Source organism: Canis lupus, chromosome 29, assembly GCF_003254725.2.
Source record: "Canis lupus dingo isolate Sandy chromosome 29, ASM325472v2, whole genome shotgun sequence".
Taxonomy (NCBI): domain Eukaryota; kingdom Metazoa; phylum Chordata; class Mammalia; order Carnivora; family Canidae; genus Canis; species Canis lupus.
This window is the reverse complement of record NC_064271.1, coordinates 25,445,724-25,461,083: the sequence shown is the minus strand read 5'-3', so window position 1 is coordinate 25,461,083 and position 15,360 is coordinate 25,445,724. Positions and strand designations below refer to the sequence as shown.

At 35.0% G+C, this 15,360-nt stretch overlaps 1 long non-coding RNA gene and 1 pseudogene across 1 annotated transcript; both read left to right on the top strand.

Moving 5' to 3' along the window:
• Positions 1–1,654: 1,654 nt before the first annotated feature.
• LOC118352833 (uncharacterized) lies at positions 1,655–12,232 on the top strand. Its single transcript, XR_004810636.2, has 3 exons — positions 1,655–1,808; positions 5,064–5,339; positions 11,579–12,232. It is a non-coding gene; the product is annotated as an uncharacterized LOC118352833 (long non-coding RNA).
• An 886-nt stretch (positions 12,233–13,118) lies between these two features.
• Positions 13,119–14,820, top strand: LOC112678379 (calcineurin B homologous protein 3-like; annotated as a pseudogene).
• The last annotated feature ends 540 nt before the right edge of the window (positions 14,821–15,360 follow it).

The window sequence follows — 15,360 nt, the reverse complement described above, 5'->3', positions numbered from 1 at the left end:
AAAATTTTTATTTATTTATGATAGTCACACAGAGAGAGGGAGAGGCAGAGACACAGGCAGAGGGAGAAGCAGGCCCCATGCACCAGGAGCCTGACGTGGGATTCAATCCCGGGTCTCCAGGATCGCGCCCTGGGCCAAAGGCAGGCGCCAAACCACTGCGCCACCCAGGGATCCCCTAACAGTTATTCAAGATGCCTGAGTCACCTGGGTATTTTAGGGTATTTTAAATAGTCTATGACTAGCAGTGAATAAACATCAGATATCAATAACTAGTATGTAAATGCTAGAATGTAGTGGATGTTGGTACTAGAGCCATCATGTTCATGGAGACAGCAGGACAGGTGCGTCTATGGAATAAAACCCAGTCTTGATTAATATGCTTCTGAATAATGTTTGCTAAATTCTATTTAATGTTTTTCTATATTGGTATCCATGGATGAGATTGGTCTGGATTTCACTTTATATTTATTTGTTTGTTTGGCTAGCAGGGAGCTATGTAGCAGATAGAGTGTATCCCTTATCACTGGTTGGTGTTAGTATTTTGTCACCTTCATAAAAACGTTGTAAGTTCTCTTCTTTTTTCTATGCTCTTGAGGATTTTAAATAGCTTTGAAATTAACTATTTCTTAATAAATTACTCTGGGAAACAGTCCATTTTTTGAGTATAGCTCTTTGATATATCTGTTTCTCTGAAGGCTTAGATTATCAACTCAGATTACCTAGCTGTTCTGTGATTGGTAGTGGCAGTTTATATTTTACTAAAAGAGAGCAAAAATTACATATCTTCCAGGTTTTCAAATGTGTTGGCATAGAATGGAGAAAATTAGTCTCACACAATTTAGTTAATATCCCTATATCCGTGATTATTTCTGTTATCAGTGTATATGTCATGTATTTGCATGTTATCAATTTTCACCTGTTTAGTTTAAAATATAATTAATACAATTTATTTTGTCTTGTTTTTTTCTTTCAAAATATATCATTTATTTATTAGGTCTACTAATTTATCTGTTATAACTTCATGTTTTGTTTCTTTTCAGTTTTTCTTATGTTAATTTTGTAATTTCTGATTTATTTAGTTGGATAATTACCTCACCTATTTTCTCTCTTTTCTTTCCATTATCTTAGACCATGAATTCTCTTCCTAAAAACATTTTGGGTTTATTCTATAAATTTAGATAGGGAGATTTTAATTGTTTTCCATTGTCATTTACACACACATATGTACATAATTGTTACACATCTTATTTGTATGTATAATATACTGTATAAGACATGTGATGTATTTTATAATGTATAATACCTAATATATAGGTATATTAGGTATATATAATACCTAATATATATAATATACCTAATATACCATATATATATGTATATATATATATATATATATAAAATCTCAAAATGAGCAAAACATATTCACAAACATACCAAGAAAGATATATTATTAGGTAATGTAATATTGTAATTTATAATAAGAAATATGTATTTTTCTTACTCCTTGTTCCTGGCACAGAGCTCCTAAAATCCTTGGAATTTCCTGAGAAGAGAGCAATAAAAGCATCTTTTGTTATGTTAATGAGGTGACTCTGGAAAGCCAGTAGGTAACCAAGGGATGGGTATTGGTTGCCAGGGGAACCAACCACGTGATTAGTGGGTTGGACTGGCAGGTTCATTCCCTCCAGAGAGGGAAAAGAGGGGCTGGAAATTGAGTTCAATCACCATTGTCAATGATTTAGTCAGCTATGCCTACGTAATGAAGCTATTATAAAAACCCAATAGAAAAGCATTTTCAGAGCTTCCAGGTGGGTGAACATGTAGAGATTAGAGATATGATTAGAGATATGATAGATATGATAGAGATATCTCTTCCAGAGAAGATGGAAGCCAGGGCACAAGGATACAAGAGCACGTGGTTCCAGGTGTACTAAACAGATCAGATTTGGCCACTCAAAACTGGTGAAATCCAAAGGTAGAGAAATGAGTGATGGTGACACAAGAAAGGAATTTATTTCGGTGAGGTCAACACCAGGAAGACAGTGGACTATCATCTCAAAAACCATCTCCCAATATGCTGAATATACCATCGGGTTTATATAGGAAAATGTGGGGCACAAGTGAGTGGGAATGTGCAGATAGGCAGTAAAAGTCAAGTTGACCACTGTCATGGAGTCAGTCAGGGGCAAATCTTGCCGGCTCAGGGCAGTCCTTATTGCTTGAGGGGGTAGTTTCAGTTCCCATCCAGGGATGCTTTGTCCTCAGGGACTTCTGCCTGAGCCAAGAGATCAGCTGAGAGGAGAAATCACCTAGAAAGTTTGACATTAAAATGGAGGCAACTGAAGTCCTCTTTCAACCCTTGTACTGTAACTTGCCCTATGCATCTCTTTCATTTAGCTATTCCTAAATTGTATCTTTCTACAAACTAGTAATCTAGTAAGCAAAGTGTTTCTCTGAGTTCTTTGAGCTTCTCTAGGAAATTAGAACCTGAGGAGGGTATCCTAGGAACCTCTTATTTATAGCAGGTTGGTCAGTGGCACAGGTGACAACATGGACTTGCATTTGGTCTCTGAAATGGGGGCAGAGATCAGACTAATAAGACTGAGCCATTAACTTCTGGCATCTGATGTTATCTCCAGGTAGATGATGTCAGGATGTCAGGATTAAATGCTTGGTAGTGTTGAACAAAAACACATATCAGAACTAATAAGTACATGACAAGATGATAAGCAGAGAAATGTAAATTAAAACTACACTGAGATACCATTTCTTTTTTAAATGTTTTTTAAATTTATTTATGATAGTCACAGAGAGAGAGAGAGAGGCAGAGACACAGGCAGAGGTAGAAGCAGGCTCCATGCACCGGGAGCCCGACATGGGATTCGATCCTGGGTCTCCAGGATCACGCCCTGGGCCAAAGGCAGGCGCTAAATCGCTGCGCCACCCAGGGATCCCTGAGATACCATTTCATACCAATTAGAGGAACTTTATGAAATTGGACTAATAATGACAAACACTGGTGACAATGTGGAGAGATAAAACATTTCATATAGTTCTGGAAGACTGTAAGATAGCTTGGCCACTTTGGAAACTGGCAGTTTCTCAAAAAGTTAAACATAAATAACCAAAGGACCCAGCGTTCCTAGGATATATGAAAATACAAGTCTACAAAAAGACCTGTGCACGAATGTCCACAGCAGCATTATTCATAATGGCTAAAAAGTGAAAACAACCTAAATGTCCATAAGTTGATAGACAAAATGTGGTATATCTGGATAATAGAATACCCACTGAGTATTAAAAAGGAAGGAATTACTAGCTATACTCATTATGGATTAACTTCAGAAAACATTATTCTAAGTGTAAGAAATTAGAGACAAGAGAAGCCCTGGGTGGCACAGTGATTGAGTGTCTGCCTTTGGCTCAGGGGGTGATCCTGGGGTCCAGGGATGGAGTCCTGCATCAGGCTCCCTGCAGGGAGTCTGTTTCTCCCTCTGCCTATGTCTCTGCCTCTCTCTGTGTCTCTCATGAATAAATAAATAAATAAATAATCTTAAAAAAAATTAGACACAAGAGACTATATATTGTATGGTCCCATTTATATAAAATATCCAACAAAATTTTATAGAGATAAAAAGTAGACTAGAAGATACAGAGGCTGGAGATAGGAATGGGGATGGGAATGAGGATGGATTATAAGTGGGCATGAATCTTTTGGGGAGATATAAAAATACTGTGAAAGTAATTCATGGAAGTTATTACATCAGTCTATATTAAGTACTAAAAAGCATAGAAATTGTATACTTGAAATGAGTTAGTTTTATGATATATATCTCAATAAGTTGCTAAATGTATATATAGTTTTTGGTTTGCACTCTCTTACTTTTTATATCTTCCTATATAATTTGTGTTTTCTTTTTTTTTTATTTTTTAATTTGTGTTTTCTTCAGTTAAATAAAAGGATATAGACTTTGTTAGTTTGACCTTTCAAAGCTGATTTAAGTTTTTGTAAAATTATGCAAGGCCAAATTTTGGCACTTTTTTAAAAGGGGTATTTTTTATTATCAGTGTACAAAAACTTAAAAAATATACTATATATTGATAATATTGTTTAGATTGTTTACATATTTATTTTCATTTTATCATTTAATTTAGTATAAAATAAAAATTTAACATTTCTGTTACAAATGTGTTTCTATTTCTCCCTGGGTTTCTTGATGATTTTGCTCTCTGTATTATTTTGTGAATGAATATTCTCTTGAATCTTCATTATAAATTTTATTATTATTATTATTTGTCTTTTAATTATTTTGGCCCTAAATTTAAGTTCTGCTGATTTAAAATTACTAACCCAACTTTCTGGGTTTTGTAATAATATTCCTAGAATAATTATATCTTTTTTATATTTGGCTCTTCCAGGTTATTTTGTGTATATTTTGTGTATGTTTGTATTTTGTGTATTTTGTGTATGTGTGTATTTTGTGTATTTGTGTATATTTTGTGTTTATTTTGTGTATGTGTGTATTCCATATACAATATATTACAATATATTATTAGGTTTTGTTCTTTCTTCTAATAGTATTTTATTTTATTAAAAATATTTTATTTATTTATTTGACAGAGAGCATAGAGCACAAGCAGGAGGGAGTGGCAGGCAGAGAGAAAGGGAGAAATGGGCTCCTCTTGGAGCAGGGAGCCCAATGCAGGGTGTGAGGGTCGATCCCAGGACCCAGGGATCATGCCCTGAGTCAAAGGCAGACATGTAACTGACAGAACCACCCAGATGCCCAAAGAGTCTTTTATTTTAAATGGTTGAATAAGCCCCCATAAACATTTATTTAAATCATATATATGCTTGGTTAATAATATCATTTATTTTTTCCCAGTGCTTCTTTTTAATCTTTCACAATATAAGCAATGCTTGTTTACTTTAAGGGAAGTTTGTGTTGTTTGCCTGATAATTTGGAATGTTAATACATTTTCTGGTGGCTTTGTTTATTACTTCTAGCCCTACACTTATTTAAATCTTCAGACAGGCTCAATAGATTTCTTCTTCTACTTAGGCCCCAACCACTGCTTCTTTTGTGTCAATCAGAAATCGCTAGATTATACAGCATTATTAAAGAACACAACCTTGCAGTGACTCATCACAACGAAGTTTATTTCTTGTTCAACGTGCCCTACAGTCTGGGCACCCCTCCAAAGCAGCTGTTCACTATGTGGCAGCTCAGAATCCCAGGCTGCTTCAGTCTTATGGCACCTACCTCTCAACACAATTCTCCACGGTCCACTCTGAAGGAAATGAAAGCGTGGAAGAGTCTGCATCAGGAATCCAACAGGTCAGCCCAGAAGTGACAGTAGTCATTTCTGTTGACATCCTTTGGCCATTAACTTAGTTTTAGGAAGGAGAGAGAATTACTTGTAGGTATCAAGAAGGAGAAGTGAGCAAAATACCTTTTTAAAGATTTCAACTCTATTATTTTATTTAGTGTCTACCTTTCTATCTTTAATCATTCTCATATATACACTTTTTTCACTCTGATAGTTGATCATAAACTGAGTACTGATTATAACCTACGAGAAACCTAGACTATTTTATCTTTCACTTTCTGTCCCCTTCCAGTCTTAACTTTATGATTTATATGATTTCTACATAATGCGAGATTATAAATTCCTGTCTTTTGAAATGCAAGGTCTAAGTTTAAATCCCACAACTTCTTCACAGATATATTTAATACTTATAATATATGACTTGGTATTACTATTTTGCTCTTCCAATATAGAAGTACAATTAAAACACAATGAAGCTGATTAGATTCTAATCCTTTTGGAATTAGTTTTTTGACTTTATTGTCACTCTCAGTTTTATTTCCATAATCATATTGTAAGCTCTTTGTGGTCAGAAGAAAAGTGACTTATTTTTCTATAACATCTAAGAGACAGTGTGGCACAAAAAATAATTTTTCAGATTTTTTTTTTTTAATTAGCAACATGTTCAGTTCTGAATCTCCTTTCAGAGGGAGTTCCTAAAGTTCTGGAGCAATACAGACTAAATAATAAGTGCAACTATTACGCAAATGTGGTAAATGAGGGAAAATATGATTTCAAATTTAATTAGATTTTATCTTACTATCACTATATAGAATTGGAATGGGAAATGGAATGTAAAATAATACATTTTGTTTTAAATCAATGCTCGCTAAATTTTATTTTCTTCATGCTTTGACTTTTCAAACATAATATTCAAATTGAAAACTTGTTGAAATAAATACATAGGATAAAATGATAGGAAAGTGTTAGATTAGATCAGACCAAGAGTACATAAGTTGCACAATAGCAAATTCTCCTAATAGAACAGAAAGAAAAAGGTTATCCATGGATTCCATTAGCTATTAACATTATAAATCTTCATTATATATATGTGTATATATGCACATGTATACATATATATATACACACACACATATATATATGCACAAATGTGAAGAGATCTTAAAAGTAAATGAGACATATCCACTGAAATTATTATTTTAGGGGATCCCTGGGTGGTTCAGTGGTTTGGCGCCTGCTTCGGCTCAGGGTATGATCCTGGAGTCCCAGGATGGAGTCCCACATTGGGCTCCTTGCATGGAGCCTGCTTCTCCCTCTGCCTGTGTCTCTGCCTCTCTCTCTCTGTGTCTCTCATGAAAGAATGAATAAAATCTTAAAAAAAAAACACAAATTATTATTTTAAAAATATGAAATGTTGCTTATCTAAATTATTAGACTTTCAAATTTAATACACAAAATAGTACTTTTCAATATTATACTATTAGATAACATTAAAATTTACTAAGAGTATTTTACATATCTAGTACCAAACATGCAAAACAGAATACAAAGAATACAAAGAGTATTATAATTTATTCAACAATGTCCAATGTAACATAATTTTGGAGGTTAAAAATACAACTTCTGACTATTGAAATAATGACAATGGAAAGCTTAGAAATGCTAGTGAATTACAGAAAAACTGTTTATATCATTACAACAAACTACCAGATTACCTATGAAAATATCATTTCAAAGCCTTATACTGCCATTTGAATGAATTTTTTTTTCTCATAAGGAAATGAGATATCATTATAGAGCTTATGTTTTAATAAGACTAAAACTTACGTAAAGTTTTAATAAATGTAAAACTTACATAAAGAGAACAGGATCTGTTTTGTCAGTGAGTAAAGAGATTTCAACAAATTTTTAGAAGCTGAAAAGTGCATCATAGTCAATTCCATAGATGGGCTTTAAAACATACTAGACACACTGAAGAAAATATTAGTGGACTAGAAAATAATAGGAGCACAGAGAGGCAAAATGATGGAAAGTAGGCCAATAAATAAATAAATAAATAAATAAATTGATTCATTAATAATCAAGGACCCAGTGAAAATGTCTGGCATGCATGTATTTGGAATCTATGAATGGAAAGAGATATAGAAAAGACAGAAACTTTATGGAAATAAATAATATCTAAAAATGTAGAATCTTAGAATGGAAAGAGATACAGAAAAGACAAACTTTATGGAAATAAATAGTGTCTAAAAATGTGCAACACTGTTTATGATGTCATCCTACATAGTCAAGAACCTCTAATAACAGTAAAACAAGATAAATAAATAGCATCATATTTAGCTTCAATATACCCAAAATTCTATAAATAAATGAAAATATTAAAAACAACTAAAAGGGAAAAAATAAAACATGAACTGTAAAGGAGAAAAATACGACTAAATGCTGATATCTTAACAAAATTAATGGAAGACCAAAGGTCTGTGAAATAACATCAGTAAAGTGCCCATTTTCCTCTCTCTGAATAGGCTTTCTACAATGTCTAAAATGTGAACTCATAAATGTGTCAGATTGGCCTTCTGAATTCATCACATTTTCTTCTTTAATTAAATTCAGGACCATGATTCAGGCATTCTCATTATAGCAATTTTTGAAACTATTTTTACTCTCTTTGATTTAGAAAATTTTGATCTTTGGTTTATAGAACTATTATATTTCTATTTCTCATGTTCGAGAGTATAAACCCACATAATTAAACTAACTTTTAAGTTGGTATTTTAAATTATAGACTGTATTGTGTCTTCCCTGTACTATTTTTCTGAGCTCTTCTTCTCCAGGACAGAATTAAATGTTCTCTCATTTAAGTATCCATCTAGTACAGTATTTATGTTTTAATGTTGATTTTATTATTCTGAAACTTTTTAATCATGAGGTTTTGGATAAATTGCAATTTCTCCGAGAGTACAAATATTTCTTCTTCTATTCATCATCTACTAAAATGCCCAGCACAGAGTAAGTGCTCAATAAATGTATGATTTATAAATAAGTGAATAATGGAGTGTTACTCTAATCTCTATTTATTTTACACTTTTTAAAGATTCAAATGACTGATTAATTCCCAATCCATATGTAGTGAGAGATTCAGTCTTCCCAATATATCACAGGATTCCATGGAAGGGGATGCTACTGAATACCTAGCAGATTAAAGTTAATCTACTAAAATAATACATGAAGAATGTCACTAGATGTTGGCAAACTAAATTTAAATTTAAAAAAGAATGTCATGTGAAATAAGTAAATAAAAAGATGGGTAAATTCTGAAATTCTGTCATCTTTCCATCATAAATTGCTGCTGATATAACATTGTGAACATCAATGCCATATATCAATTTAGAAGGAAAAGAGATTAGTAGTAGAGTTGGTCTCACTTTTGGCCAAAACACTTTCAAACAGACTTCTCAATTTGCTGATCTGTGCTCCCCCCATTTTTCTATTTATCCAGAATGCCTCCATCCCCTACATACAGCCTCATGGAGAAAAAGTTACTCAAATGAGAATACAATGAAAGCAAAATTTATTAAAACTAAAATCAGATCCTTGATATTAGATGTTTGAAAACAGGAGACTAAGGGAATCAGCAGCAGCACCATACTAGCTTCCACTTACCTACATGACAGTTTTATTTTTGGCCTTTATGCCTTGCTGTCATTGACTCCCAGAGGCCTTCTGCAGCAACCATTAGGGCTGGTGTCAAGGGTAATGGCCTCTTGTAGCAATAGCTTTCTTAGCAGCAGCACCTAGCAAAGGATCCCCAGTGTCTCCTGTTTTTCCAGCAGTTCTTGGATGTCTGATACACAAGAAGGCTCAGGATCAGACACAAACATCCATGTTAACAGAGCACTCATAGGAGATTCTCTGAGGAGAGCTCAAGTGCAGTTTTATGCAGCTGGACAGCTCTTAGAGTCCCGTGAGAAAATTGAACTCTAAGGTACTACCATGGCAAATTCTACCTCTCTCCTCTGCCATATGTAAATAGTGTGATTTCTGTTTTACAACCTTGTGACCTGAGGAGCACTTGGATGGCACCTGGGTGGCTCAGTGGTTGAGCATCTGCCTATGGTTCTCCCTCTGCCTATGTCTCTGCCTCTCTCTCTGTCTCTCATGACTAAATAAAATCTAAAGTAAAACAAAACAAAACCAACAAACCCCAAATGTGTGACCTGGAACCTCCCAAGTAAGAGGAGCTAATGATATTTTACCTAAAAAAAATTACCATGAAAATAAAACAACCCATTCAAGAGATGAAAACATTTCCAACAAATGTCAAGCCATCCATAAAGATCACCTATTATATATAAAAACACAAACAATCAATAGATATTCATAAGTAAATGAAAGAAGTTTTCTATCGATGTATTTTTTTCTATTAGAGAAAATGTACAAAAAATACTATACAAAACTATGGTCTTAAACTTTTAAAAATATATAGAAAATGATGAGTATATCAAGATTACTTGAAAATATATGGCATTCTAAACTTAATAAATGTATAAACAAAGTAATTTTGTCATCAGGTGATCATAGATCCCAAAATATGTCACCTGACACACAAAGACTAAGAGTTAAATAGTTGATTTTTAAGCACTAAATAAATAAAGTTTCTCTTTTTTGTTTTTTGGTTTTGTTTTTTAAAATGCAGCCACAAAGGGGCAGCCCAGGTGGCTCAGCGGTTTAGCACCTGCCTTCAGCCCAGGATGTGATCCTGGAGACCCGGAATCGAGTCCCACTTCAGGCTCCCTGCATGGAGCCTGCTTCTTCCTCTGCCTGTGTTTCTCCCTCACTGTGTCTCTCATGAGTAAATAAATAAAATCTTAAAAAAAAAAAAAAGTGCGGCCACAAAGGAACAAAAAGAGAGGTTAACTAGGAGTCAGCCCCGGCACAAAGCTCTGAAGGACCCACTTCTCCATCTCTGGCATAGGCAGTATACTGACAGACCAGACAAATAGTGGCCCCTCTCAGGGAGGGCACTAAGCAGCCCGTGTGGCTAATGGTTTCCTATTTGGGGGCCCCAGCTCCTAGGCATGGCCAGTGGTCACCAATTCAGTCCTTGTCCCCAACCAGTGCTAGGATGCCATCTTCAGGCAAAACTCAGGAAGCTGGCAGAGGGTCCCCATACTTCTACTGGTCCCAAGAGGCTTAGGAATGCAAGAAATTCCCTCTTATAATTTCTCAAACCACTGTCCCCTAAAATCAACCTCTAGACTGTGATTGTGTGGGTTTGCTTGAAGTTTTTATAAGGTTACCCATTCTTTCATGAACACATACAAAAAGAAACATCTCCTACCTCCAGCTCGCCCCTCTAAGAGTTGTTCAGTACCAATCAGCTGGTCTGAGAATGACTGATAACGGACTGCATGGGTAGGGTAGGTATTCCATTCCAATCCATGGAGACACTAATTAACACATCTAAGTTTGCAAAGATAGGAAATCTTAGAACCTAGACGTGAAAGAGACTGATGGCATGGAGAAGTCGGTGCTTTTAGGTTTTTTTTTTTACTGTTTTGCTTCTCTCAGGAGATGAGGCCTAACCATGTTGCCATAAAATATGAAAGGGAGGTAGAAGCAAAATGATTTATAAACAAAAAGCTATAGAGGTCTCCATTCTTAGGGAAACGAGTATCCATAAATAAAAATTTATAAAAGTCTAATTCCAAAATAGCGTTTTTAAGATCTTCCTTTTAAGGGTGAACTATTTCTACGTTTCAACACAGAAATACCTTTGTACTCCATTTGCAATCTGCTTCTATTTCTCATATTTATTTAAAATGTATTATCACTTATAGAAAATTATCAAATAACTTTCTGTGCAGTATTTGTGATTATGAGCTGTTTATCTCTTCATCTTAAAATATGTTATCTATATCATGTCATATAAATTCGGGATCTTGTTTTAGTTTATCAGCTGACAATTGTCAACTGAATATTGTCAACCTGACAAATGTTGTCATCATTGAGACTGGTTCAGTATGTCACATCATCCAGGTTAAATAATCTGAAGGAAATGGTGAATTTACCTATATTGAACAGCGATCATATACCTGGATCTCTACTTTCACATAATTTACCTCTGATTTCTGAGATACTTTGCAGAAGTAATGACCTACCACGATCTAAAAAAGGAAACCTACATGTCCTCATGCTTCAGTATTATGAATGCAAAGCTTTTTGGGTTTTTGTTTTGTTGTTCCAGAGTGACCTCAGAGATCATGTGTTGAGAATGGCAGCCCCACGAGATTAAATGAACCTGGATCTACAAGTCTCTGTTCCTGGAGGAAAGCCGTAGGCCACCTGTATTGGACTTTGTATGAGAGAAAAAAAAAACTTATATGATGCTAAGCTATATAGCTTTGGGATTTTTTGGGATTTGTTTATTGCCCCACTTCACAATCTCAAATATTCTTTACTGAAATATACTTGACATATATTAGTTTCACATGTATGACACAATGATTTGATATTTGTACATATTGTAAAATAACCACAATGACTCCTGTTAAAATTCATCATCACACAAAGTTATAATTTTTTTTCTTAGGATGAGAACTTTTAAGATCTGTTTCTCTTAGTAACTTTCAAGTATACAGTACAGTATTAACTACAGTCACCATGCTGTACATTATATCCGCAGGACTTAGTGATTTTATAACTGGAAAGTTGTACCTTTTGGCCACCTTCTCTCATTTTGCCCACCTGCCACCCTCTGGCTCTGGCAACCACCAATCTGTTCTTTATGTCTGTAATTTTGGATGTTTTTCCAATTTGTTTGTTTTAGATTGCACATATGTGTAAGATCATATGGTATTTGTCTTTCTCTGTCTTAGTTATGCCTTTGGCATAATGCCCTCAAGTGTCATCTGTCTTGTCCCAAATGACAAACTCTCCTTTTTTTATGCTAAATAATATTCCATTATATATATATAATATATATATAATATATATATATTTATATATAATTTTCTTTATCCAGTCATCCATCAATAGACATTTAGGTTGCTTCCAGATCTTGGATGTTGTACAGGATGCTGAAATGAACATGGGGTGCATATATCTTTTTGAGTTAGTGTTTTCATTTATTTTGGATTAAAAAAAACAGAAGCAAAATTCCTGGGTCATATGATAGTTCTAATTTTTTCAGGAACCTCCATACTGTTTTCCATGGTGGCTGCATCAATTTACATTCTTACCTACAATGCACAAGGATTCCCTTTTCTCCACATTCTCAGTTCTTGTTGTTTCTTGTCTTTTTGACAATAGCCTCCTAAGAGGTGTGAAATGGCATCTCACTGTGCTTTTGATTTACATTTCCCTGATGATTAGTGAGGTTGGGTACTTTTTCCTTTATCTGTCAGCTCCCAGCTGACCAGGGAGCCAGACATGGGACTTGATCCCAGGACACTGGGATCATGACTTGAGCCAAAGGCAGATGCTTAACCAACGGCCATCCAGGCACCCCTCTCTGCACATTTTTTAATCAGATTGTTTGGGGCTCTTCCTTTATTCTATTGAGTTGTATGGGTTCTTCATATGTTTTAAATATTAATCCCTTATAAGAGAGATGATTTGTAAATATTTTTTCCCATTCATTAGATTGCCTTCTATTTTGTTGATTTCCTTTGTCATGCACAGACTTTGGTGTGGTCCCACTTGTTTATTTTTGCTTTTGTTGTCTTGCTTTTGATAATAAATCCAAAATATCATTGCCAAGACTGATTTCAAAGAGCTTACCATCTATGTCTTCTTGTAGAAGTTCTATGGTTTTAGGTCTTATGTTCAAGTTTTTAATGCATTTCCAGGTAATTTTTAGTATGGCAAAAGATGGTAAATCTATTTCATGGTTTTGTATATGGCTGTCCAGTTTTCCTAACACCATTTGTTGAAGTGACTTTCCTTTCCCCATTGTGTGTTCTTGGCTCCTTTACTGTAAATTAACTGACCTTACATGAGTGGGTTTATCTCCTGGCTTTCTACTTTTTTTTTCCATTGCTCTTCATGTTTGTTTTTATTCTTATACTGTTTTGATCACTATATCATTTTAGTATAGTTTGAAATTAAGAAGTGTGATGCCTTCAGCTTTGTTCTTGCTCAAGATTGTTTTGACCTTACAAGGTTTTTTGTGGTTTCATACAATTTTTAAGATTGTTTGTTCTATTTCTATAAAAGAAATGTCCTTGGAATTTTGGGACAGATTGCACTGAATCTGTAGATCACTTTGGGTAGTATAGATATTTTAATAATATTAATTTCTCTAATCTATGAGCAAAGGATATTTTTTCCATTGATCTGTGTCTTCTAGAATGTCATCTACCAGTGTCTCAGAGTTTGTGTATAGGTCTTTTGCCTCCTTGATTAAGTTTGTTCCTAGGTCTTTTATACTTTTTGATACAATTGTAAACCAAACTGTTTTTTTTTTAATTTTTCTTTCTGATAGTTCATTATTAGTATTACAGAAATATGACATATTTTATATTAATCTTTCATCTTACAGCTTTACTACATTTGTTTATTAGTTCTAATAGTTTTATTAGTTTTATGGTGGAATCTTCAGGCAATTCATGACATGAAAATGCCATGTCATCAGCAAATAGATAGTTTTACTTTTTCTTTTCTGATTTGGATAACATATTTATTTTTCTTGCCTAAACTGCTTGACCTGCAGCTCAGACCAAGCCCTGGTGTCTGCACATGTTGGGTTCAAGTTCTGACCAGCTTCTGCAGAACCAACGCCATTCCAGGCCCTTTCAAGGGTTTTGTTCCTCAAGGTCCACTCCATAGGGTACCATATTTGCTGCCCACTCAGTCTGAGGAAGTGAGTGGGCTTGTGGGCAATGCAGAATTCTCATTGGACCAGATCCAGTGGCTCAAGTGGAGACTTATGCAGCTAAATGGACTAGCCCTCTATTTCTGAGGAATTCAACAAAGTCCCTGACCTGGAGCTCAATCAGATGTGATCCAAAATTCACCATGACTTCTTTGACAACAGGAACTTTGGCAGAGGGTCCATCTGTCTGGCTCACAAAATCAACTTTGAGCAATTCCTGACCCATCATGTCATACTTCTGACCTACCCAGACCACTATGGAAGAAGAATAGGTACAGCTATGCTAGAAAAAAAAGCTGAGATTTCTGTTCCACATGTATGAGTTAGTCAATAATGCCCAAATAACCCTGGAAGAATATGAAAATGTGGTCAAAGAGGTCTTGAGGATTTTGCCTACAGCATTGCAGATGGGGCCATGATGGAGGTAGCCAGCATCTGCATGGGGCAGATGGAGCATGGTCAAGTGTAAGAGACAGTCACTTTCAATGACTTCCTAAGAATCTTGCAGGGAATAGACATTAAGAGCAAGATGCACATCTGCTTCATTGCCATGGAAACCATTGCTCTTTGTCACTGACCCACCACCCCCCTAACAGAGAAAATGCACTTTGCACCAGGACAACCTTCCTAGATACATGGAGCAGCTGAGGCCCATTAGGCGTCTTTTTGCTACAGCTCTGAAAGTTTTCTTATTGGTATGTTCACGTTCTATTACATACTGGGTTTGTGTGTTGGAGGTGGGTGGGGGAGGGAGAGAGGAAGACATAATTTTTTCTTTTAGTTTAGAGGTTCCTGGCCGCATGATAAATGAAATTCAGACCTAACAGGTTGGACTGCATATTTTCCAGAAATTCTAGACTTTCAGTAGGTTACAGTAACTGGATAGGACATGGAGGTTGATTCCCTGTGGGAGATGCAAGTATTTTCAGTGAATGAGAAAAAGTTGGCAAATGGATGTTTAAGAGAGTAAAGTGTAGGCTGTAGCACGTCTACTAATTGCCCTTAATATCTATGCTTTTTATTCTATACTAATAGAAAAAAAAAATTTTGTTGAGCACATGGCTCTCCAGAAAAGCTATATTTCTCAAGATTACCTGCAGCTAAATGTGGTTATGCATCTAATTTCTATTCATAGTATATGAACAGAGGTTTTA